This window comes from Euleptes europaea, chromosome 1 (genome assembly GCF_029931775.1).
Source record: "Euleptes europaea isolate rEulEur1 chromosome 1, rEulEur1.hap1, whole genome shotgun sequence".
Taxonomy (NCBI): domain Eukaryota; kingdom Metazoa; phylum Chordata; class Lepidosauria; order Squamata; family Sphaerodactylidae; genus Euleptes; species Euleptes europaea.
In genome coordinates, this window is record NC_079312.1 from 155,409,815 (window position 1) to 155,434,110 (window position 24,296).

The 24,296-nt window shown below is 47.9% G+C and overlaps 1 protein-coding gene across 1 annotated transcript in view; it reads left to right on the forward strand.

Annotated features, from left to right (window-relative positions):
- Positions 1-7,734: 7,734 nt before the first annotated feature.
- ANKFN1 (ankyrin repeat and fibronectin type III domain containing 1) overlaps positions 7,735-24,296 on the forward strand; it is a 235,885-nt gene continuing 219,323 nt past the window's right edge. The window contains exon 1 of the mRNA XM_056863608.1: positions 7,735-7,822. The gene's annotated coding sequence lies outside the window, so the exon portion shown is untranslated. The remainder of the gene's footprint in view (positions 7,823-24,296) is intronic.

Here is a 24,296-nt window from a genome sequence, read left to right on the forward strand (position 1 = left end):
AGGTGCTGGTGATAAATAACAATAAAAGGCCTTCTTGGAGAGACCTGACTGAGCAAGACGATGCTGGAAGAGATGGAACTTTGTTCTGATCCTGGAGGGCTCTTCTTATATCAGGGCATATCTATCAGGGAGTTTCTCCTTCTCCCAGTTCAGTGCCTGAATGCAAACCTGGAAGCAGAGGACACGAACGTGTTTGGAGTTTTGAATATTCTTCCCCTGCATGGACTGCATTGCCCTGCTGGGACGATCATTCCCAATGGATTATTGTGGAATCAGAACGTTACTGCATCAAAGCCGCCAAATACCCTCCGTACCCATGTGACTGTGAACTTGGCAACTGATAGAGGATGCCAGGTAACCTGAAGTATGTGTTATCACCTAGAGGGTGTCACATTCCCCCACCACTGCAAACCTGTTCCCCATTTCATTAGGAATGAGTACATGGCACACTGAGGAAGCTAAGTTATTTTTGAGCAGTGTGTAAATTTGTACAGTCTAAAGTGCTATGGAAAAGCTTAGTAAGAATAATATTAATAACTTTTGGCTCAATCACAGCAGAAGTTTGGTATTTTAGAATCCCATTGATGCACATTCATGCTTTACTCCTCCATTGAAATAACTAGGAATTAAAAGTATTTTACTGTGGGTAGATTATGCCAGAACTATTACCACCGCCACCAGCAGTACTACTAATAGGTAGCTACAGATTTATTGCATATAGCCAAAGGCCGTTACAATCAAGTAGACACAATCAAATCAGATTCAACAAGAAAACAGTTAAAATCAAGTAAAAAAATAAATTTAAATCAAATACAAATGTTGTCTGGTTTAACTGCAATGCTGGCTCGATTTTTCCTGGCTGCTAGGGCAAAAAGAGACATATTGTAAGTGACAGCAGAGTCAGTATCGGACAGGAGAAAAGAGAGCTTCTCCTGATCATTAAAACAGCTAATCTTGGGGAAAAAAAGACACAAGAAATTTAGATCTGGGTTCGTGGTACATAGAGCAATTTCAGCACGTAATGGGGGAGATACTCAAGTTCTGAGGATCCGCAGATACATACATGAGAGTCCATCAGGATTTGGGCATAGCGTCCAGCTAACATGGCTGTTGGCATGGTCTGAAATCTTAATGATGTAAACGCTGCTCTGAGCTTGAATGCAGAAATTTTGGATAGATAGGGGGCTCTTTCATGGTTCCTATTAAACAGTTTAAACCAAGGTGAAAATTTAGAGATCATCTGACCATCGGATGCGGCATCACACCTGAATACTCACTCCCGCATGGTAAAACCTGAGATAGGCACACCCTGTGAATCATTCATGATAGAATAGCGAATTAGAATATTGTTATAAAATGTTGACCAAGCCCCATCTTTTGAGAGCACTGCCTCAAAGCTAAGATGGGCAAGTATATTGGTGGAAGCTTTACGATGCTCTCTTCAGTATTTTAGTAGGGCAACATGCACACGGGCAGTACTACTACTAGTAATATACTAATGCTGCTGTTAGTAGTAATGTAGCAAGAGAAAGCATGCATTGTATATTTGCTTGTATTATGGATCTACATCAGCGCAGGCAAAGTAGCTCCCCTATCAAAGGCCTGAAATAGTTAAAGTCAAAAACTGAGAAACATTGCTCAGAACACATTATCCAGTCTTGGATATGTTTTGTAAAATTCATAATTCAGGACACTAGGGATATAGCAATATGCAGAAAGCAATTGTGTTCGACCTTCAGTTTCATTATAGCCTGGCCAGTACCTTATTACTCTGGTCTATTCTGTGCGATGATATTGCCATGACCACTTGGAATATCCTAATAACAGCTGTTGTGTACTGCTGGGACAGACACGGGAGCAAATGAAAAACTAAGGACCTGCTTAGCATTTGGAGAGCTTTCTGACCTCTTTGTACTTGTTTTATTAACATTACTAAAGAAATTTCAAAGACAAAGGACAAGAGAACTGTGCAATCATGGAAGAAGATTTAAGTAACATATATTTTGTCTGCCAATGTCTGGTTCTTTATCTTCCTTCACACAGTCTTATGAAATGTGCCCATTTATCAAGTGTGAACTTTGAGGCAAAATCTAAGCCCATGTGTACACTATTAAGGCTTCAGAGAAGACTATGGTTCCAGGCTCAACAGGAGCCGGATTTGCTGGGGCCAGGTGAGAGGGTGCTATTTCTGTGCTGGGGGGGGGGGGCTTGGTGGGCTGTTGCCTGGCAGCCAATCAGCTCTCTCCCCCAAGCAAAAGGGAGGGGGTGAAGAAAGAGAGGGGCAGTTGGTGACCGTTGGGACAGGTGGGGGTGGAGATAGAACAGACTGGGGGGATTGTTCCCTCCCCGGTCCGTCTATCTCACATAAAAAGAAAAGCCGGCTTGGGGAAACTTCTTTTTATTTTCCTCCAGGTACAACCACCACCCTTTGCTGAAGTGTCATAATTCCAACAAGAAGCAGATTGAACATGAGACACTTAAAAAAAATTGATAGGGTAAAGTTCCATGTATCAACAACTGTATCTTAGGTTTGTAGTGGTTATGTTCTTAGGGATATGGTTATTTTCTTAGGGATATGCATTCATTTATTGGCCACCTCTCTAGATAACAGCTCAAGGTGTCTCCCAACAAAATCAACATCTTTCTTGAGATGTTTATACCCTGCTTTTCTTCCCAAAGGGGGGGGGGCTCCTGGGGGTGGTGTCAGCACCTGCAGCTCCTGCTTCAAGCCCTGCCAACTGATCTTGGGGGCTGCTGAATGCTGGTGGTGTTTCAACTGGGAGTGAGCCCAGAGCCACCCAGCTACCCCTCCCAGTCCAGACACCACTGGTGCCTCCCCCAGCAGCTAGGGACAGCTAGAGGGACTGGTATGAAACTTGGTGTCCATATTCCCTGGCCTGGATGGCCAAGGCAAGCCCAATCTCATAATTCTTCGAAGCTACGCAGGGTTTGCTTTGGTTAGTATTTGGATGGGAGACCACCAAGGAATAACCAGGGTCAGTACACAGAGGCAGGCAATGGCAAGCCACCTCTGTTCATCCCTGACCTTGAAACCTTTATGGGGTTGCCATAAGTTGGCTGTAACTTGATGGCACTTTCTACCACCATCCCTAGGTACAACTGGGATGCTGCAGACCATTCACACAAGAAGTCTTTTCTACTCAAGTCAGACCCCAGCACATAGCTGGAGCCAAATTTCAGGTACTCAGGTTTTTGCTAGCCACAGCCAGCACTGTTTGTCAGAGTGTGTGGCAAATCCAGCCAGGATGATGCCATGACTGGCATAGGGACTGTGCTCTTTAAAGCCCCATCTGACACACAGCTGAGACCTTCTGCCTGCTGGCCAGCTGTTTGGTAGTGGCCTGTTGGGAGCAGAGGGGAGGAGCATAGCAATGCCCAGGAAATAGGCACCAGCTTCAGCACTGCATTAATGAGGAGGAAGGAAGAGAGCGGAGGAGGATGTGCTGGCTTTGGCTTCAGGCAGTACAGGAGCAGAGCCAGGGAACAGAAAGAGGAGGAGGGCCAGGGTACTCCTCACATCCCCTACCCTCTGTGTCAGAGGCCTCAGGTGCAGGGATCTGAAGGGCAAATGGGAGTTAGCTAGGGTTGCCAACTCTGGGTTGGAAAATTCCTTGAGATTTTGGGGGTGGAGACTGGAAAGGGCAGAGTTTGGGGAGGAGAGAGATCTCTGTAGGGTATAATGTCATCGATTCTACCCTCCAAAGCAGCTGTTTTCTCCAGGAAACTAGATCTCTGTCATCTGGAGATGTGTTGTAATTCCAGATTTCCAGGCCCCATATGGAGGGTGGCCACCCTACACTGTTCTTTTCTGCCGCCTTAGGACACCTTCATTGCTTCCTAATCTGCAACAATTTTTTTTTTAGCCAACGGGACATTTCATGATAAAACTGCATGGGCACTGATCAGCCAAGGTCCAAAGCCCCAACCATAAAGTGCTCCCAAACAAGACCTGCAGTTAAATAACAATCACCAGAGCCATCTAAGGCCTCATCCGTTAACTTGGTCCATCATAATTAGATCCATCCTTTTTCCATTGAGGTGGAGGGAAAGGTGTTTTTATATTCAAAGACTGAGCTTTTCTCTTACCAGGGAAGGTAGCTGGTAGCTAAATAAGATAAGCACAGTTAAGCACAGTTCGTTAGCCTGCCTTGCCTCTTGAAGTAGTTAGCTTCAGCTCTAGAAGGGAAATATCTAATCAGTATGTGTTCAGGTAAGGCTCCTAGTTTCATCTCCTTTGCTCTTTCTCTGTTCTGTGGGATCTCCATATTTGCTTATCTATAGCATAAACATATCGAAGCTGTATGTCCATGCAAGGACAGTATAGTATCCAAGATCATGGGAGCACACAGTAGTGACATAAATAGATACCAAGAGTACTGAGCTGTGGCTAGGGATGCCAGCCTCCATGTAGGACCTGGGGATCCCTGGAATTACAGCACATTTCCAGACCACAGAGATCAGTTCCCTTGGAGAAATTGGATGCTTTGGAGGGTGGACTCTATGGCACTGTGCCCCACTGTGGTCCCTGTCCTCTCCAGGCTACATCCCCAAATCTCCAGGAGTTTCCCAACCTGGATCTGGCAACCATATTCCCCCATCCCCTGCTAGTGGCCAGGGGGAACCTGGCAACCCTAGCTGTGGCAGTTACAGACAGAAGAGGAAGTGGTTCTACCTGTCTGGGGAGGAGGGTAGTTCTCAGGCCCAGTGTTTATATTGCACAGCTTAGCCTTGAGCATTGTCCACAAGCCTTGACAGGGGTACAGAGAGATTGTGTGTCTCAGTGAGGTGGTTTTAGGCCTGAAATGCATGGGTACCATTCACACAAACGGTTCCCCAGAAATCTTGGTGGCAATAACATGACCTAACATGAAGCAGAGTGTCTGGATAGTCATAGGAAGTAATGAATAAGTGCCCATGATTAAGTGATTTTTCAGCCTATGAGCTGCGCTGAAATTTGTGGGGAGAAGGGACAGTTGATGGGATTTGAGTAGACAATGATAGGGGGGAAATAGGCAAGGGAAGGAGACAGGATTTAGCAAGAGATTTCAGGTTTACAGAAGACAGCCCTGTTTGAAGTGATTAAAATCCTGAGATTCTGAAATGCAGGCAATTGTCAATCTCCATCTTCATTTGTTATGATCATAGATCAGCAAAGAGTGACACACAGACAGAGTCATATGCAATTAAAGTTTGATCAGGTTGCATAAACATAGGGTGTGTATCACTACCGTATATACTCGGGTATAAGCCGACCTGAGTATAAGCCGACCCCCCAAATTTGAGGCCAGAAAAGGGAATTTCTTATTGACCCGCGTATAAGCCGAGGGGCAATAAGAAATTCCCTTTACCGGCAATGCTGCGCTCTAAAATGGCGGCCGCCATTTTAGAGCGCAGGGCCCCTGCCCCAGGTCACCCTCCTGCTGGCCTCCCAGGCCCTCCCGCCCCACCCCACCCCACCCCACCCCCAGTGCCATCCAAGGGGGGGAGGGGGAAGAGCCCCTGAACCCCCTACTTACCGGGAGACACGGCGAATCGGCGGCGTGGCCTTCCTGGGCCGGCAGGAGGCCTTTCCAGGCCCTTGCCGGCCGGAGGAAGGCGCCTGGGCGCGTGGGTGTCGGCGGCGCAGCCGGCAGGGGCCTCCTGCCGGCCAAGGAAGGACCCTGCCGGCAGGAGAAAGGCGCCCGAGCGCCTGGGCGGCGGCGGAGCAGCCAGCAGGGACCTCCTGCCGGCCCCTCCGCCGCCCCTGCCGGCAGGAGAAAGGCTCCCGGGCGAGGCGGCGATGGCAGCGGTAAGTTCCTCCCTCCTCCCTCCTCCCCCCTCCCCTCTCCTACCGTATTGACCCGTGTATAAGCCGAGTTCGGCTTTTTCAGCCCTTTTTTTGGGCTGAAAAACTCGGCTTATACACGAGTATATACGGTAATTACTATATACGGATGATCAGCTGGTTCAATTGCATTTTCATTATTCCAAGTTCCATTCTTGGACTCATCAATGCAGATTAGGATCCCTACAGTACACCTAAACATTAATTGGAAGCTTTGTTTTCTCATTCTGATTTGACATATTGGCTGAAGTGTATTAAAGAGTAATGAATCCATGTTAAGGAACACTGAGAATGTGACTGTTAAAAGTTTCAGAAGGCAGTGAAAGCTGAAAAGATGGGTTCACTTAGTCTTTCATATCCAAACAGTTCTACTTAAACTTGATGCTGCATTTGTTATCTTGCATAGCTGACCTACAAAAAATACACTGAAACATTATAAACAATATTGCAGATATTGGTTCTTGTAGGTTATCTGGGCTGTGTGACCGTGGACTTGGTATTTTCTTTCTTGACGTTTTGCCAGCAGCTGTGGCAGGCATCTTCAGAGGAGTAACACTGAAGGACAGCCTTCAGTGTTGCTCCTCTGAAGATGCCTGTCACAGCTGCTGGCGAAATGTCAGGAAAGAAAATACCAAGACCACGATCACACAGCCCGGATAACATACAAGAACCAATGAACTCTGACCATGAAAGCCTTCGACAAAATATTGCAGACAATTGAAAATGACACGCTCTGAAATGAATGTCCAATAGGCTTTCTTAATTTTATTCTGTTGCTAGGTGCTTAATAGGAGTGTTATGGTTGGCTGAAATGTACCAAGAATGTATAGTACTGTGTTTGATCATTTTTATCTTAGATAACACACAAAGCTGTATTTTTAGCATTTTGCACATTTGTAATCCTAGTCTGGCTGGGAGAGCCATTAATACATTTTTGAAGACTTTATTGCACTTGAAAATTCTGCAAAGAGAAAGTGTTTTTGGATTTGTGATGGCTTTAGCTTAAAAAAAATATCTAAGGACAGTTGGAGCAGTGTTGTTTTGGTTTATGGGAACAGGTTTCATAACCTTTTTGAAAGCTAACATGTTTAGTGCTGGCTGGGAGCTTTCCAATGATCTTGCAGATGTCCCAGAGTTATGGATGAGGTTGTCGCTTTGGTCGCTGCGATTGCAGACAGCTGGATTGGTCGCTTGGCAAAGGAGACATCGCTTCATCGGATGTGATCATGAAGTGCCAGACCAAACGGCAAACTCGGATTTGTTTCTCTCTTATGGATTTCACATTTTTTTAAAACCTATTTTTTAAATGGCTACCCTCATGCCTATTGGATCAGACTGAGTGATGGTTGATTACAATTCTGGTTCTGATTACTCTGGGCAATGGTTATTCCCCCACACACACACACACACACCTTGCTTGCTGATCAGTTCTCTGTGTGTGTGTGTGTGTGTGTGTGTGTGTGTGTGTGAGAGAGAGAGAGAGAGAGAGAGAGAGAGAGAGAGAGAGAGAGAGAGAGTGAGAGAGAGTGAGAGAGAGAGAGAGAGAGAGAGAGAGAGAGAGAGAGAGAGAATTGGTAACAGCATATAGCATCGTTTAGCCAGGGCTTCCTTGACAACACAAACAAGACTCTTTGATACTAGGTATTAGCTATATAGCCACGAGGGCACGAAGTGTGAAATAATCCAATTATGTTCATTTTGATATCACTTCGTGTTGCTGCTAGGGATTTTGTTGTTGTTTCTTTGCTAGCTTCATGTTTGCATAAAGCTTTTCCTGCTGGCAGCCTACAACTTCAGCGATTGCTTGTAGAGAGTCTGATGTGTGTGTGTTTCATTCACTCATATAGGAAACAGGTTCGCTGCCTCTCTATCCAGAGGGCTTAAACACAAGAGAAACCAATGTGATCTTATCGGATAAAACTAGGGGACATTTGCCACCGACGTCCTGCTCCTCTTCAGCCTCAAACTACTAAACTGGTGAGTGAAATTCAATTCTCTGATGATCACATCCTGTAGATGATATAGAGAAAAGAATGGAAAAAATTCTGGCAGGTAGATAGCTGGAGCTTGTAGAAATGTTGTGTGTGATATCCTACCTGTTGTGCAAGCTCCTTTCAGCGATTGTTACTAAACCAACAATTCCACATGCCAACTTGACTTGTATTTTCAGGACTGGCACACATACATCAAATTTAAGAATGTCTCTCTCCAAACTGAGTTTGAAAAATAGTGTAGATTGCATCATAGGAAAGCAGAGGCATTGCTAGAGTCAGATTACAATTTAAACTCATACAAATATATATTTAGATCGATATAAGATGCACATACCTACGAGCAAAAGCTATATAAATGATGGGAGGGGGAGAGAGAGACTGTCTCAGATGTTATGTTTCCTGATGTGTGATGAGTATCAGGAGGCTTGCTGACTGGCCCTCAGTTACTGTAATGATGACAGGAACTGCACAACACAGTGAGCCCCCACCCCCCAGTCTCCGAGCAGTATAAGGTATCTGCAGTAGTCAAGTTACTGAAATATTTATCATCATTTTCACCCTTTGGTATTACTTCTCTGTATAAGGTATCTGCAGTAGTCAAGTTACTGAAATATTTATCATCATTTTCACCCTTTGGTATTACTTCTCTGCAAAAGAGAGCGGTTCCAAAAGAATGGCAGCTAAATGCAATTAACATGCGAGCAACCAGAATGCATGCCCTCCTGCTGAGTTCTGCAGATAGCCCTGCAATTTGACCTGCTCTGATAACTACCCTGAGAAAGATGAAATACTGTAATGAGCACGAGGCACTGCTAGGGAATACGCTCAGATCGCTTCACTTAAGCTGTGACCCAAACTGGATATGATCCAAGGTCTCCAGAGACAGCAGCCTCCTGTGCACTGGCTCGTGGCACCACCTAGCGTTGAGTCGGGCAGGTTTTTACAATGAACTTGCTGCCAGAGCAGGAATGGCCCAGTTTAGGGCTAGAGTGTCGCATGAAGCACTTGGACGTTGCAACCAGCAAATAGTTCAAACAGGAAATTGCTTTTGTGCACATTCAGAGGAAAGGAAACGAAGCAGTAGCAGTCTAGCTAGCAGCTGATAGGAATAGGGGTTGTTGGAGGAAAAGGGGGAAAGGGGGGAAATCTATTGGTCAGTTTTGATGAAGGGGAGAGTGGCAGCAGAGTACTTTTGAGACGGTAGGAAGATGCCATGCAAATGGTGTCATAATCTTCTAAAGTTTAAGGACTTTGGCCATCCCTGATACAGGACACCTTTAAAGGTAACAAAAATGTGCTCCATGAGGATATCGGAGGTCATTTATGCATGGGAGTTTTACCTGAGGTTCGTTGCTCCCTGGACCCACACTTTCCTGTTGGGAGTCTATGCACCAGCAGTCTCCAAGCTCAAATCAGGAAGTATTTGTATCCCCGCCTCTTGAAATGCTGCTTCATAATTGGCTGTAGTGAGAGAAAAGTTCCTTCCCCCCTGAAACCCAATTGCTGCATAAAAAAGAATTTTAAGAACATAAAACAAAAAATGGAGCAATCTGAAAAGAAGAGGGGGAGAGAAATCCAAGCCTCAGTTTTAAAAAGCCGTTCTTCTGCTCAGAAAGAGTTTATTTGCATTTGAATCCCCATCTCTGGACATGCTGCTTTGTAATTGGCTGTGAGCGAAACTAAGCTTGCATGTCCTGCACTTTGCCTTATGCATGGAGATTTCACCCGGGCTGAGCTCAGGGGAGAGGGAAGAATCAGGTTAACAAAGGAACTGACAGGTCCAGGATTTGTGAGGGCTGGCAGAGAGGTCATCTCTAATGGAGGGAAAACATAATTCTAAGGAATGACCAAGACAGACAGGGGGTGAGCATGACTGAAAGGACTCATGCATAAATGACCTATGTGATTCCACAGTGACTTGCATGAGCTCCTTCTTGGTGCACAAAAAATGGAAAATGGGAATGATGTCCTCTCTCTGCAAATTTTTGAAATCTCCAAAGCTCTCATAGAAATGGAAGATTCTGGGCTGGAGTGTGTTAGGCCTGGTCTAAGCAACAGACTTCTAAGCAACAGGCTTGTCACATTCCTGGCTGGTGACATGATGCCTGGCAAGAGTACTTGCCATGAGTGTTGGTTGTTGGGCTGGATGAGAGTGAACAAGCTGAAACTGAATCCTGACAAGACAGGTTCTCTGGGTTAGTAGAAAGGCAGACCAGGGACTTGAGATCATCCCTGCCTTGGATAGGGTTGCTAGAGCAACTGTCCTATGAGGAGGAGTTAAAACACTTAGGGCTGTTTAGTCTGGAAAGAAGGCGGTTAAGGGGAGACGTGATAGAGGTCTATTAAATTACACATGGTATGGAGAGAGTGGTCAGGGAGAAGCTTTTCTCCCTCTCTCATAATACTAGAACGCGGGGCCACATGCTGAAGCTGGAAGGTGAGAGTAGGGCTGTTGAATTAAAAAAAATTCGGTATAGTTCGGATTCGGCTGAATTCAGCCCGTTTAGATTCGGGATATGCCAAAGTCCGAACACCCCCGCTTCAGGTCCGTGCAATTCGGCAGGAATTCAAAGTTCGGGAAAAAAATTCGGCCGAATAAAGCCATTAAAAACACAACCGCGCCTTTCCGCGGCTCTGGGGGGCATTTTTGGGGGTAGAGGTCCCAAACTTTGAGCGGAGCTTCAAAGGACGCTTCTTGAAAGACCCCCAAGTTTTGTAAAGATTGGGTCGGGGGGGCTGAGATATGGGCCCCGAAAGGGGTCCCCCTCCACCCTTAATGTGCATCTCTGAGCAGAGCTTGCCGCCCACGCACAAAGCACCCAGCCCCGACAAACAGCTGAGAAGTTTGCAAAGCATTGCAACACAACTGCAAGCAACACGACTGCAAAAGCAACACAACCTTGTAAGCAACACCTTTGCAACTGTGCAAACCAACACCTGACACCTGGGAGTTTGCAAACCATGGAAAGGGACAGAGGCAGCTAGCTATGCATAATGAGCAGGGGTGGAATTTCCCCTTTTGCATGGGACTCCAAATGCATTCTTTAAATCACCATTTGAAAACCAGTTTTGAGCAAGCATCCAAATAGACCTAACCGCTCTTATGAATGAGGGAAAACCTGAAGACACACAACTGAAACCCCCCCTCAAACCAGGGAGAGAGAGACTCGAGGGGGAACACACACCCAGGCAGAACCGGCAAAAGCCCCCTTTGGCTTCCCCCCCCCACCCACAGAAACTGCTCCCTCCCCACACACACACACAGGAGAAAAATTATAGATTAAAGCCCCCAAAGGGGTCTTCTGTTCCATCAGGAAGGGCTGGGGAGGACTTGTAATCCAAGACGATTCCAATTAGGCACGGGACGTTTTGCTCTGGAGATGCACACAGGATCAGCTGATCCATTCATCCCAATAGGGAAAAGGGGAAAGCCCATATCTCGGGACCCCCTGACCCAATGTTTACAAAACTTGGGTGGTCTCTTAAGAAGGCTTGTCTGAATCTCTGCAGAAAGTTTTGTGTCTGTATCCCAAAAAATACGCTCCCTGCAGCCACAGAAAGGAGCGAATGTGCACAAGCACCCACACACACACACACACGAAGATTTCCCTCTCTCTCTCCCCGGCCGGGCCGCACATCAGCTGATTCCTCCAGTACTCAATCCTGACTGATTGGCCAGAAGAAAACCCAGCTTGGCCACCGATTGGCCAGGGGAGGAGAATGCTGCTTACTGACGGTTATGCTGCTTACTGACGGCCGAATTTGCCGGATTTATTCGTGAACTCCCGAACTCGTTGAATTCGGCTCCCCCGGTTGCCCTCCATTTTTGAGTTCGGTTCGTCCCGAACTAAAAACCACCGAATCAGGGGAAATTCGGCTGTTTTTCAGTTTGGGCCGAACCAAATCAACAGCCCTAGGTGAGAGATTCAAAACAGATAAAAGGAAGTATTTCTTCACACAACGCATAGTGAAATTGTGGCACTCCCTGCCCCAGGATGTGGTGATGGCTGCCAACTTGGAAGTTTTAAGAGGGGAGTGGACATGTTCATGGCGGATAGGGCTATCCATGGCTATTAGGCAAAATGAATACTAGTCATGATGCATACCTGTTCTCTCCAGAATTCCTGAATGCAGATGATGCCTTATTTTTCTTTTTAAAAATTTTCTCCCAGGATGCTGCCCCCTACCACCACCCTCCCGCCAGTTGCTAAGCAATGCTTGCCAACCCTAGATGGAGGCGATAGTTGCTGAGGCATGGGGTAGAGGGAGGAGACAGGTGGGCAGGATAGGCGGCTGGTAATTAGGTTTCTGCCTCTACCCAGATCTGCTACCTGAGGCGACCACCTTTTTTGGGTTCATGGTAGAGCCAAGCCTAGTTTTACACAATTAAGGAGAATCTTTCCCAAGGGCTGTCATTTAATGCTTCTAGAACTTGTTTTTCATGGAAGGAATGTATTGTAATTATAAACATTAGTGAGTTATCCAGGTGGCATTCCCTCTGCAAATGCTTCCATTGTGGGGCAACTACATTACCTCTGTATTCATTCTAGTATATCAATTTTATGAGAAAATATTATTCTTTTCCCAGTTTAGTTTTCAGTGTTGCATGCTGTGAGTGTTACAAACACCAACTGGCTAATGCCCATGCCTCCAAACTTGGGTGACACAAGTGCTATTTTCCCTCCAAAACATTTTTGCATAAATTTTAAAGCAATTAATTACATAAATATTTTTGAAAGATCTTACTGATTGTGTGCTTTTGTCAGCACTTGCCCTATCAAGAACCACTAGCCACAGCAGGAGACGAAGTTGTCCAAAGAAGTTGGTTTAATGGTCACAAAGGCAAACAGAGCATAGAGAACCCAAGACAGCAATGGAGGAAACTGGCATGCACTTGATAATATAAAAGCATTGAAAAAAGCACTCAGCAGTACAGTCTCATGAGATTATTTCGAACACATTGCAAACAGTACAGAGGCGGCGTTGCTCCCACGGACATCTACAAGCTTCAAAGGGAACAGGAATGCAAAACAGTCCTTGAAGGAGAGTCGGTGAGAAAACGAAACTAACTGAGACACAGGCCTGACATTCTGCTCCTCTTAGGGCCCCCTCCCGTTCTGCAAGAGGGATGGTTTATGGGGGTAGGCGGTGTGGAAGGTGTGCACTAAGTGTGGGGCGGAGACATCTCGTGCACGAACCCATTCATTGTAGGCAGGGGGAAGTGTTTCCAATGAATCAGGTACTGCAGAGAGCCGTGACACACACGAGAGTTCAAAAATCTTTGACACTTCAAAATGTGTCCCCCCCCACCATCACAGGATGCTCAGGAGGCGGTTCCGGGTGCCAATCTGAGGAGGCAACATGAGGCTTGAGGAGACTGACATGGAAGACAGGGTGGATACGCCTCAAGGTTTTAGGGAGAGTCAGTTCCACAGTGACGGGGTTAATTATTTGGGCAATGGGATATGGCCCCACGTACTTGGCACTGAGCTTATTACATGGTCGGGTGGACCGCAGATTCCTGGTGGAAAGGTACACTAAGTCACCAATCTGAAAGTCTTTGCTGGGAGAGCAATGCTTATCTGCTTGAGCTTTATATTTGCGTTTGGCCCTGTCCAAGTTCTTTACTAGCCAGGGCCAGGTGATGTGGATAGCTCAAGTCCAAGAGGCCACATCAACATTTCTCTCCTCCCCCGTCATATCTACATGACCAATAGGACCAAAATCCTGACCGTACACAGCGTAGAAAGGACTAAAGCCTGTAGATTGATGCACAGCATTATTGTAAGCATATTCAGCAAAAGGCAATAGTTCAACTCAATCATCTTGGTGATAATTGACATAACAACGTAAATAACACTCCAATACAGCATTGACACGCTCAGTTTGCCCATCTGTTTGGGGTTGATAAGCACTAGACAAACCCTGTTCCACCCCCACCAACTTGAGAAAGGTTTTCCAAAATTTAGCCACGTAGGTACTTCCGCGCTCGCAAATTATCTTACACAGAAAGGAATGTAAATGGAAAACATGTGACACAAAGAGGTGGGCCAACTTGGGGGCAGAGGGTATACCCGCACACGGAACCAAATGTACCTGTTTGGAAAACAAGTCAGTAATAACCCATAGTACAGTTTTCCCTTCACTGAGTGGGAGATCGGTCATGAAATCCATAGCAATCACTTCCCAGGGTCTGGTGGGAATTTCCAGCGGTTGTAACAGTCCCGGGGGTTTACCTTGGGAACGTTTGACAATGGCACAGATGGGACAGCTGCAAACGAAGGAATCTACATCAGTGTGCATGCCCACCCACCAAAACTGCCTGTGCAATAAGTGAAGGGTTTTTAGGAAACCAAAGTGTCCTGCCGTTTTAGCTCCATGGGCCAATTGTAGGATCTCTCTCCGAAGTATCTTAGGCACGTACAATTTCGAGTCTTTGTACCAACAACCACCCCGTTCTAGCAGGCCTGAAGGTAGTTCCTGAGCAGTGCGCTCGGCTAGGCACTGAGTACGAAGGGAGTCCAGGAAGGAGTCAGGCAGGATCACCCCCCCTGCAGAGGGTGAAACAGGAGCCGGCGGTGGCGACGGGGTGGAGGGGGGGCCAGGTGATGTGGAGCGCTGGCAATAGGTGGTGTGGGTGGGTCTGGTGAGGGAGTCGGTTCCCCTTGGACAGATGCTCTGCTGTCCACTGCTTGGGTTTGGGACTGGAGCAGAGTTTGGGACTGAGTTTTTACAGCTAGAACTGGTAGAGCTCCCCTGTGTGCTGGGGTGAATAAGGATTCCGTAGGACGGTCGATTTTCACTGGATATTGGGGAAGCCTGGACAGAGCATCAGCTAGCACATTTTGCTTTCCAGGCACATGCTTGAGCACGAAACTGAATTGAGCGAAGAAGTCAGCCCAACGTTGTTGTTTTGCGGATAGTTTGTGGGTCCCCGTGAGGGCCTCTAGATTTTTGTGATCGGTCCAGACTTCAAAGGGGACCCTGGAACCTTCCAAAAATTGCCGCCACGTAGTGAGGGCATGATGGACGGCTGCAGCTTCTTTTTCCCAAATGGGCCAGTTTAGTTGAGAGTGCACAAATTTCTTAGAAAAATAAGCACAGGGGCGAAGAAGACCGTCAGGTCCCCTTTGCAAAAGAGCTCCCCCCATGGCTACGTCCAACGCATCAACTTGCACAACAAACATGCAGTTTGGATCGGGGTGCTGCAGCACAGGTTCAGAAGTAAAAAGCTGCTTGAGAGTTACAAAGGCAGTTTGGCATTGATCAGTCCAATGTACCTTGGCGGTGGGCAACGTAGCAGAGACCCTTTTACCCTTAGTTTTAAGGAGGTCAGTGATCAGCAGGACCACCTGAGCAAAGTTGGGAATGAAACCATGGTAAAAATTGGCAAAGCCGAGAAACTGTTGCACTTCCTTGCGGGTGGAGGGAGGAGCCCAATCAAGTACAGATTGAATCTTAGTAGGGTCCATGGTGAGGCCCCGATGTGAAACTATGTGTCCCAAGAAAGTCAATTGTTCCTGGTGGAACTCACATTTAGACAACTTTGCGTAGAGCTGATTGCTCCTGAGACGTTGCAACACTTCTCTGACCAGAGCAATATGTTCATCCATGGTATTAGAGTAAATAAGGATATCATCAAGATAAACCACCACGCCCCGATATAATAAATCATGGAGGATCTCGTTAATGAGTTGCATGAAGACCCTTGGGCCCCTTTTAACCCGAAAGGCATCACTAGAAATTTGTACATTCTGAAGCAGCTCGAGAAGGCTGTGAAGGGTTCATCCCCATCCCGAATCCGGACCCGGTAATAAGCTTCAACCAGGTCCAGTTTAGTGAAAATGCGCCCCTCCCTTAGTTGTCCTAAGATGTCCGAGATCAACGGTATGGGGTAGGAGTTGGTTTGGGTGACTGTGTTGAGTTTTCGAAAGTCAATGCATAAGCGCAAGTCACCCGTCTTCTTATGTACAAAGAAAGCAGGGGCTGCGTTGGGGGCGGTTGATGGCCCAATGAACCCTCGAGCAAGATTTTTATCCAAAAAGTCTCGTAGCACGGCACGTTCGGAAACGCTCATAGGGTAAATCTTGCTTTTAGTCAGTTTGCAGTCTCCCACTACCTCAATCGCACAGTGGTGCGGTGAGGGGGTAAGGCATCGCATTCTTTTACACCAAAAACATCCTCAAAGTCTCGGTATATCTCGGGCAATGGGGTCAGCAGTAGAGCATCGGAGGTTAAGGCTGAGGCGGGTGGAAGTACAACTGCGACCTCACGTCAATGCCGTTCACATCCAGGGTTGGTAAACGTAATAGTGTCAGCTTCCCAGTCTATGGAGGGACTGTGTCCCTTGAGCCAATTGATCCCCAAAACGACTTTGTACCGGATAGGAGCTATGGTAAAGTCTATTTGCTCCCAATGGGATCCGATACCCATCGCCACCCCCCGTGTGCGATGGTCGACCGCCCCCCCTTTAAAGTGGCTACCGTCCATTTGGGCAAATTGGACGGGAGCCAGTAGATCTTTGGACTTGACTTCTAGGGCTGCAAACGTGGCCTCATAGATTAAAGAGCGCCCGCAGCCGGAATCTATGAGCACCTTGACAAGTAACTGGGGGCCCTTTTTATAGTGTTGTAACACTACGTCCACATAAACAGTGTTTTCGACTTCACTCACCATGACAGGAGCCTTGGGTTTTGCAGGAGATTCCACAGGGGTCTCCACAGACCGTATCCGTTTTTTGACGTTTCTTGACATCAAGAGGAGATTCCAGATTTAGGGCTGGGGAATTCCATTGATGATCTTCATCGGAAGAAGGAGAGCTGTCCACCACTGGGGCACTTGTAATCCGGGACCCTACGGGTCGATGGGTGCAGGGAGACTAGACGATTCTCCGACGTGAAGTGCAGAGGGTGTGGGTCGTCCCGGCGCTGCTCTGCGGGTGGCCGCGGTGCCTCTGTGTTGAGGTCGTCCCCGAACTCGAGGCAGTATACTTGGTCGAGTGGGTTCTGGACATTGAGGGCAAGCCGCTGCAAAGTGGCCCATAACACCGCAAACGAGACAGGCTCCTCTCTGGAATTGGGACTCGCGATCCAGAGGGAGTCGGGTTGGTCTCCGCGGGTTGGGAGTCGAAGGTTTGGTGGGAGGTTTTTGCCCGCCCTTCTCCTTGGTCCTATTTCGGACTAGTGAAACGAATCGCCGGTGGCTTTCTACTTCCTCGGCCAGTAAAATCCAATCCTCAAGGGTATCTGGGTCGCCTCGCATATAAGACCAGTTCAAAATGTCTGGGTGCAAGGCTTCTCGGAAGTAGTGGATAAGGGTAGCTTCAGGCCAGTCCACTACCTTACCTGCGAGTCGTTGGAATTCATCTTTAAATTCCCGAACTGGAGAGGAGCCTTGCCTGAGTTGCAAAAGTTCCGCTTTGGCTCTCTCTCCCATGAAGGGATCTTCAAAGCGTCGTCGCAAGGCGAACATAAAATTGTCGAGGGAGCGAATGAAGCGGGACCGCGTATCAAACTGGAGGATCATCCAGTCGGCCACTTTTTCCGTTAACAGAGAGGCAACGAAACAGACGCGGCTATCTTCAGTAGGGAAGAATTGTCTTTGCTCCCTCATATAACTATCCACATGATGCAAAAAACGGGGCAAAGTTTCAACAGAGCCGTCATAAGTAACCTTCAGTTTTGGTGGCTTCCATGGCATTGGGGGTACAGGCGGGTATCCAGGAACTGGGGCTCCTGGTAACCCCGGTGCACCCGGTGGCACCAGTAAAGCAGGTGCAACAGGCACTCTGCCGGGCGCTGCAGAGCCTCCACCCGGAACTATGGGTCCTCCACCAGGAGCTGCAGGGCCTCCGTCAGGAGGAACCACCGGCGCAGCTGGTTGCTGCGGCGGTTGTTGTGGCGGTTGTTGCAGTGGCTGCTGCGGTGTCACGGGAGCGGGTGCAATGGGTGCAGCTTGAGCCCGTTGTAACTGGTCATTGTCCCTGAGTACTAAGGTCAGTTGATCCTGCAAGTGCGCCACCTGCTCCATAAGGTCCAGATTTTGGTTATGTAGCAAAAATACCTCATCGCCAGTGCCGCCAGCCTGGCGGGACTGGCTGACCTGTAAATTAGTGGCCCAGAGAGACTCCCCCCCATATAAGTCCTCCTCGTCAGAATTGTCTGGCCTCTCAGGTAAAGTCCCCACCAACCTGCAGGAGCGTTGAACGCTACGCGACGGGATGAAAGATGGGGAGAACGGGGGTAATTCATAGCCCTCGGGCTGTCGGGGGTGCACACCGCTCCGCTCCCATTCGGCAGCTAAGCGTTCCCTCTCCTCCTGCTCAGCCCGAGCTCTTGCCGCGGCTTCAGCCGCTGTCCGTGCTTGCTCCTCCGCTCTCTTGCGCTCGGTTAGGGCCTGATTGGCTTCCAGTTTGGCAGTCAGTGCCGTGGTAACAAGTGGAAGGGCCTCCTGTTCCAAAGTGTAGAGGAGCTCAGCGCGATCTGCCAGATCCAACATCGGCTGGATCTGTACCGCCAAGGCCGCCGCATCAGCACCGAAGTCGGGGGTGAGATGTTTCGTGAGTTCAGCCACTGAAATAGTGGCCGCAGTGTGGCCCTGGAAGAGGGTAGCCACCCATGTGGCCACCGCTTTCGCTTCCGCTTGGCAGAGCTCGGGGGGTGGTGTGACCGGGGTTGCCATGTCGGCAGAATGGATTGGGACCGCGGTCAGAGTTGTGTGCGTTTCACAGGCAGTAAGTCCAGCCAACAGGCTAGTCAGCAATTGTAAATCCTCAGCCGCCGTCCGAGGATCTTCCACCAACCAGTCAAGGGTATGGAGGTCTTGGCAGGCACTGGTATCCGCAATGTCAGATGTCCAGGGGACCGTCGTGGCTAGAGAACGCCACTGAGCACGAACAAGTCCAGTCAGGCGATTAACTTCCGCATCAGTTCGATGTAGCTCAGCTATAACGTCCCATACGAGTTCGGGGTCGTCAGTCGCTGTTCCCAACGGAAGGGACCACGGATGGAAGCCTTCCAGGGCTCCTAGCAGGAACCTGTCCCCCGGGGAACAGATCCGCCGGATCCGGGTGAACCACACAGGGCTCCAGCCACGGGTAGGTCACTCGGAGAGCACCGTCCCTGCTCCAATCCGAGTGGCAGGTGAACCCTCCGGGGCTCCAGCCTGACAGGTGAGAGAAATGATTGCTGTCTTAATGTCAGCACTTGCCCTATCGAGAACCACTAGCCTCAGCAGGAGACGTAGTTGTCCAAAGAAGTTGGTTTAATGGTCACAAAGGCAAACAGAGCATAGAGAACCCAAGACAGCAATGGAGGAAACTGGCATGCACTTGATAATATAAAAGCATTGAAAAAAGCACTCAGCAGTACAGTCTCATGAGATTATTTCAAACACATTACAAACAGTACAGAGGCGCCGCTGCTCCCACGGACATCTGCAAGCTTCAAAGGGAACAGGAATGCAAAACAGTCCTTGAAGGAGAGTCGGTGAGAAAACGAAACTAACTGAGACACAGGCCTGACAGCTTTCCCATTGTTCCACTGTGGCAGGAGAACACTCAGGTAACCCATTAAACTAGGGTTGCCAACCTACAGGTAGTAACTAATGAAAAGCGACGTGTGCTGATACAACAAAGTTAAACAAATAACAGCACCAGCTCAAATATATAATAAAGGAAAATTTACCTTTATAAAGATTGATTACCTTCACAACACGTATATGAACCAGATAATAAACACAAAAAAGGTTACTTCACCAATAACTCATTTGTAAAGTTCATAGAAGTCCAAAGCCAATCAGGAGAATGGCATAAGGTTCCAACTCAAATACAAAACTGTAATCCAGAATATGATTGTGGTCCAGGTCCAAAGACTTTCCCCACTGCCAAGTCCAGAGACTTTCCAATCCAAAACAGGTTAGTCCAACAAATTAGGTCCAGTCCAAAAAGTTCATAGAAGTCCAAAGCCAATCAGGAGAATGGCATAAGGTTCCAACTCAAATACAAAACTGTAATCCAGAATATGATTGTGGTCCAGGTCCAAAGACTTTCCCCACTGCCAAGTCCAGAGACTTTCCAATCCAAAACAGGTTAGTCCAACAAATTAGGTCCAGTCCAAAACGGCACCTCCGGTAGTAGCTGGAGATCTCCTTGGAGTCTTCCCTTCCAAGCGCCAACCCTGCTGAGCTCCTGAGATTTGACAAGATTGGGATACGCCATGCAGCCTTCCCTTCCCCATTAATAAATACTGGGAAGTAAATTAATTTAGGAAAAGGCTGGAATCATTGGTGCATTCAGGGTTTCGTGTCCCTTGCCATTTCTAGGTTTCCAACCCCCCCACCTCCCATATGCATAGGGTTGCCAACCTCCAGGTACTAGCTGGAGATCTCCTGCTATTACAACTGATCTCCAGCCGATAGAGATCAGTTCCCCTGGAGAAAATGGCCGCTTTGACCATTGGACTCTATGGCATTGCAGTCCCTCCCCTCCCCAAACCCTACCCTCCTCAGGCTTCGCCCAAAAAACCTCCCGCCGGTGGTGAAGAGGGACCTGGCAACCCTACATATGCATGTGAAAAAAGACAGGAAAAACTTGTCCCCATGGCTCCCCATATGCTTATTCTATAAGAGAGAATGTCTGCAGTTTGGCAAGTAGGTTCCCTTAGATGAGAGCTGCCTTCTCTGAGAATTGCATCTCACTTGGGGAGAGGGAAGAGTTACATGTGGGAATGTGTTTCCCATTGAAACCAATGTGAACATTGCTCAAATACAATAAGGACGTGTGGATAAACAATATTAAAGAGGAACAATGTTTTAATTAACAAAATAGCCCAACCCTGAATACTACAGCTGTGCAAACCCCTGGCAAAGTAGAGAAGTCCCCAGCTGACATTCCATCTGAGCCACAAATTTGTTTGGCAACCCTTGGCAAACTACTGTTGTTGTAGCTTGCTGCCCGAATTATGGAAATCAAGTTAACAGTTTATCTTGCTGGGTTGTTGTAAGGATTACAGAGCTAGGGCACATGAAGACACAAGCCAATTTGACACAGCATCTAAACATTTTCCTTTCTACAAGTGTCAGCTCCAACATTTCATGTAAAACAACATCAGAGACAAAAAAATGTGGTCTATTTTTAGAATAGAAAACATTGCTTTCCACATACATAGGGGCACCTTTGATCAGTATGGATGACACCTGGTTTAAGACCGAGATTGACAATAGCAAGAATCAGTTTGCCTACCCAAACTACCTTTGGGTAGTTCTAGAGTAGTCCCTGGGATTTTGTTGGTCATTAGGTGGTTCACTGTAGAGTACATAGATTGTAGTTGAAAGTAGGGCTGTTGAAAAAAAAATTCGATAAAATTCGGATTCGGCAAAATTCAGCCCGTTTTTATTCGGAAAATGCCGAAGTCTGAACTCTCCCGCTTCAGGTCCATGCGATTCGGCATGAGGTCTGGAGTTCGGGGAAAAATTTGGCCGAATAAAGCCATTAAAATCACAACCGCACCTTTCCGTGGCTCCGGGGGGGATTTTGGAGGGTAGAGGTCCCAAACTTTCAGTGTACTTCAAAGGACCCTTCTTACAATAACCCCCAAGTTTTGTAAAGATTGGATCAGCGGGGGCTGAGATATGGGCCCTGAAAGGGGTCCCCCCTCCTTAATGTGCATTTGCAATTAGCAGAGCTTGCCGCCCACTCAAAGCTCCCAGCCCCGACAAACAGCTGAGCTGCGGGGAGCAAGGGCGGGGCAGGTGCGAAGAAGTTTGCAAACCATGAAAAGCAACACAACCATGCAAACCATCACGTTTGCAACCATGCAAAGCAACACCTGACGCCTGGGAGTTTGCAAACCATGGAAAGGGACAGAGGCATGCTAGCTAAGCATCAGGAGCAGGAGGGGGTGGAATTTCCCCTTTTGCATTGGACTTGGGACCAGGCAAATGCATTTTTCAAGTCACAATTTAAAAACAATTTTTGAGCAAGCATCAAAATAGACCTAACCCATCTTATGAATAAGGGAAAACCTGAGGACACACAACTGAAGCCCCCCCCCCTCAAACCAGGGAGAGAGAGACTCGAGGAGGCACCCCCCCCAGACAGAACAGGTGAAAGCCCCCTTTGGCTTCCCCCCCACCCACAGAAACTGCTTCCTCCCCACACACACGCAGACTCTGCTTCCCCCACACACACACACACAGGAGAAAAATTATAGATTAAAGCCCCAAAAGAGGTCTTATTGTGGATGTCTTCTGTTCCATCAGGAGGGACTGGGAGGACTAGATAATCCAATACGATTCCATTTAAGCACGGAAGGTTTTGCCTTGGATTTGCCGCTCTCGAGATGCACACAGGATTGGCTGATCCCATTCATCCCAATAGGGAAAAAGGGGGACCCCATATCTCGGGACCCCCTGACCCAATGTTTACAAAACTTGGGGGGTCTCGCAAGAAGGGTCCTTTGAAGCTCCGCTGAAAGTTTTGGGTCTCTACCCCCAAAAATGCGCCCCCTGCAGCCACGGAAAGGAGCGAATGTGTGCTTTAAATGGGATAAAAATGCACATTAAGGGGAGGACCCCTTTTGGGCCCCATATCTCAGGACCCCCTGACCCAATGTTTACAAAACTTGGGGGGTCTCACAAGAACGGTCCTTTGAAGCTCCGCTGAAAGTTTGGGGTCTCTACCCCAAAAATGCACCCCCTGCAGCCACGGAAAGGAGCGAATGTGCACAAGCAGCCTCCCACGGGGATTTCTCTCTCACACACAAACAGATACTCTCTCTTTCTTTTCCCGGGCCGCGCAGCAGCTGGGCTCATGCACTCAATCGCTCAAACTGATTGGCCAGAAGAAGACCCAGCTTGGCCACCGATTGGCTGTGGGAGAATGCTGCTTACTAACTGACGGTTATGCTGCTGCGCAGAACCCCAAATTTGCTGAATTTATTTGCCGAACACCACGATTTCACTGAATTCGGCTCCCCGTTTTCCCGCCTTTTTTGAGTTCGGTTCCATCCGAACTAAAAACCACCGAATCAGGGGAAATTCAGCTGTTTTTCGGTTCAGGATGAACCGAATCGACAGCTCTAGTTGAAAGACATGATGCCATGAGATGAGTGTAAAGTTATGGATTCCTGCATAGCTGTATCCTTCATAGTTACCTACAAGCAAGTTATGTGAATGATCACAAAATGTTTTCATATGATGTACCTACAGGGAGTATATCAGTCAAGTACCATATCACAGATGCTAAATATTCCTTTGCAATTGAATTCAAAGAGAGGTATCAAGTTCCAGACAGATTAATCCCAGAAAGATTAAAAGCTAACAAGTCATCAAGGTCCAGATGGCATACACTTGAGAATTCTTAAAGAACTCAAATGCAAAATAGCTGATCTAAAAAAAAAAAGTCCCCCAAAATACAGCTTGTCATTAAGATCTGCCTCAGAGGACTGGAAGGTAGCAAATGTAACACCAGTTTTCATAAAATAATCTAAAAGAGATCCAGGTCAGTTAGCGTAATGTAAATTGCTGAAAACTGTTATCACAGGTAATGAAGTCCATAAAGGAACAATCCCTACTTTATCTCTGTCCTGAGCTGCGGGACCCACCTGCTGGCTCAAGACTTCGCCTAGCCTCATTCCCCAGGAGCCCACTGTCCAACAGCCCATCAGGCCAGCAGAAGGAAAGACGCAGCCCCTCCCCATACCCAATAAGCCCGCCGGCCCACCCCAGGCTTACCCAGCAGCTTGAAGAGTCCAGGGGCAGGCGGAGCACCAGAACACTGGCCGAGACATCAGCCAGAGTCTGGGGAGGCGGTAAAGCAGCAGGAGGAACAGCTGGGATCTAGCGAGGCCACCTCCTGACACCCAGACACCGCCGACCCAGGCAGCTGCTCCCTCACCTGGCCGGGAGACTGCGGGTAAGCAGCGCAGCAGGCCCCAAGGCCCAACAGGCCCGAGGAGGCTTCCTCACCCCAGACACAGCTGGAACAGCAAATTCAGTGCTAGGAGTTATTAGGAAAAGTGTTGAAAATAAAACAGCCAATATTGTAGATCTATGGTATGGCTGCATTTTGATTACTGTGTATAGTTCTTGTCTTGTGGCACTGAAAAGGTTTCCGCAAAGGGCAACCCAAATGATCAGTGGGTTGCAGCACCTTCCCTGCAAAGAAAAGCTAAGAAGTTTGGGACTGCTTAGTTTAGAGAAACACTACTAGTCAGGGGAGACAATGACACCAGAGAGCAAGGGTGTCAAACATATGGCCTGCGGGCCAGATCCGGCCCCTTGAGAGCTGGTATCCAGCCCGCAAGCCAGCCAAGACAGCCACTCACACACTCATTCTCCCTATGGGCTGGCAAGCCCGCTGTGGGCTCACCAGCAGAGGCAGTCACCCTCACCCCCCAATCTGGGCTGGTGAGGTATGGCCCAGCCCAACCAAGTGACATTTATGTCATATCCGACCC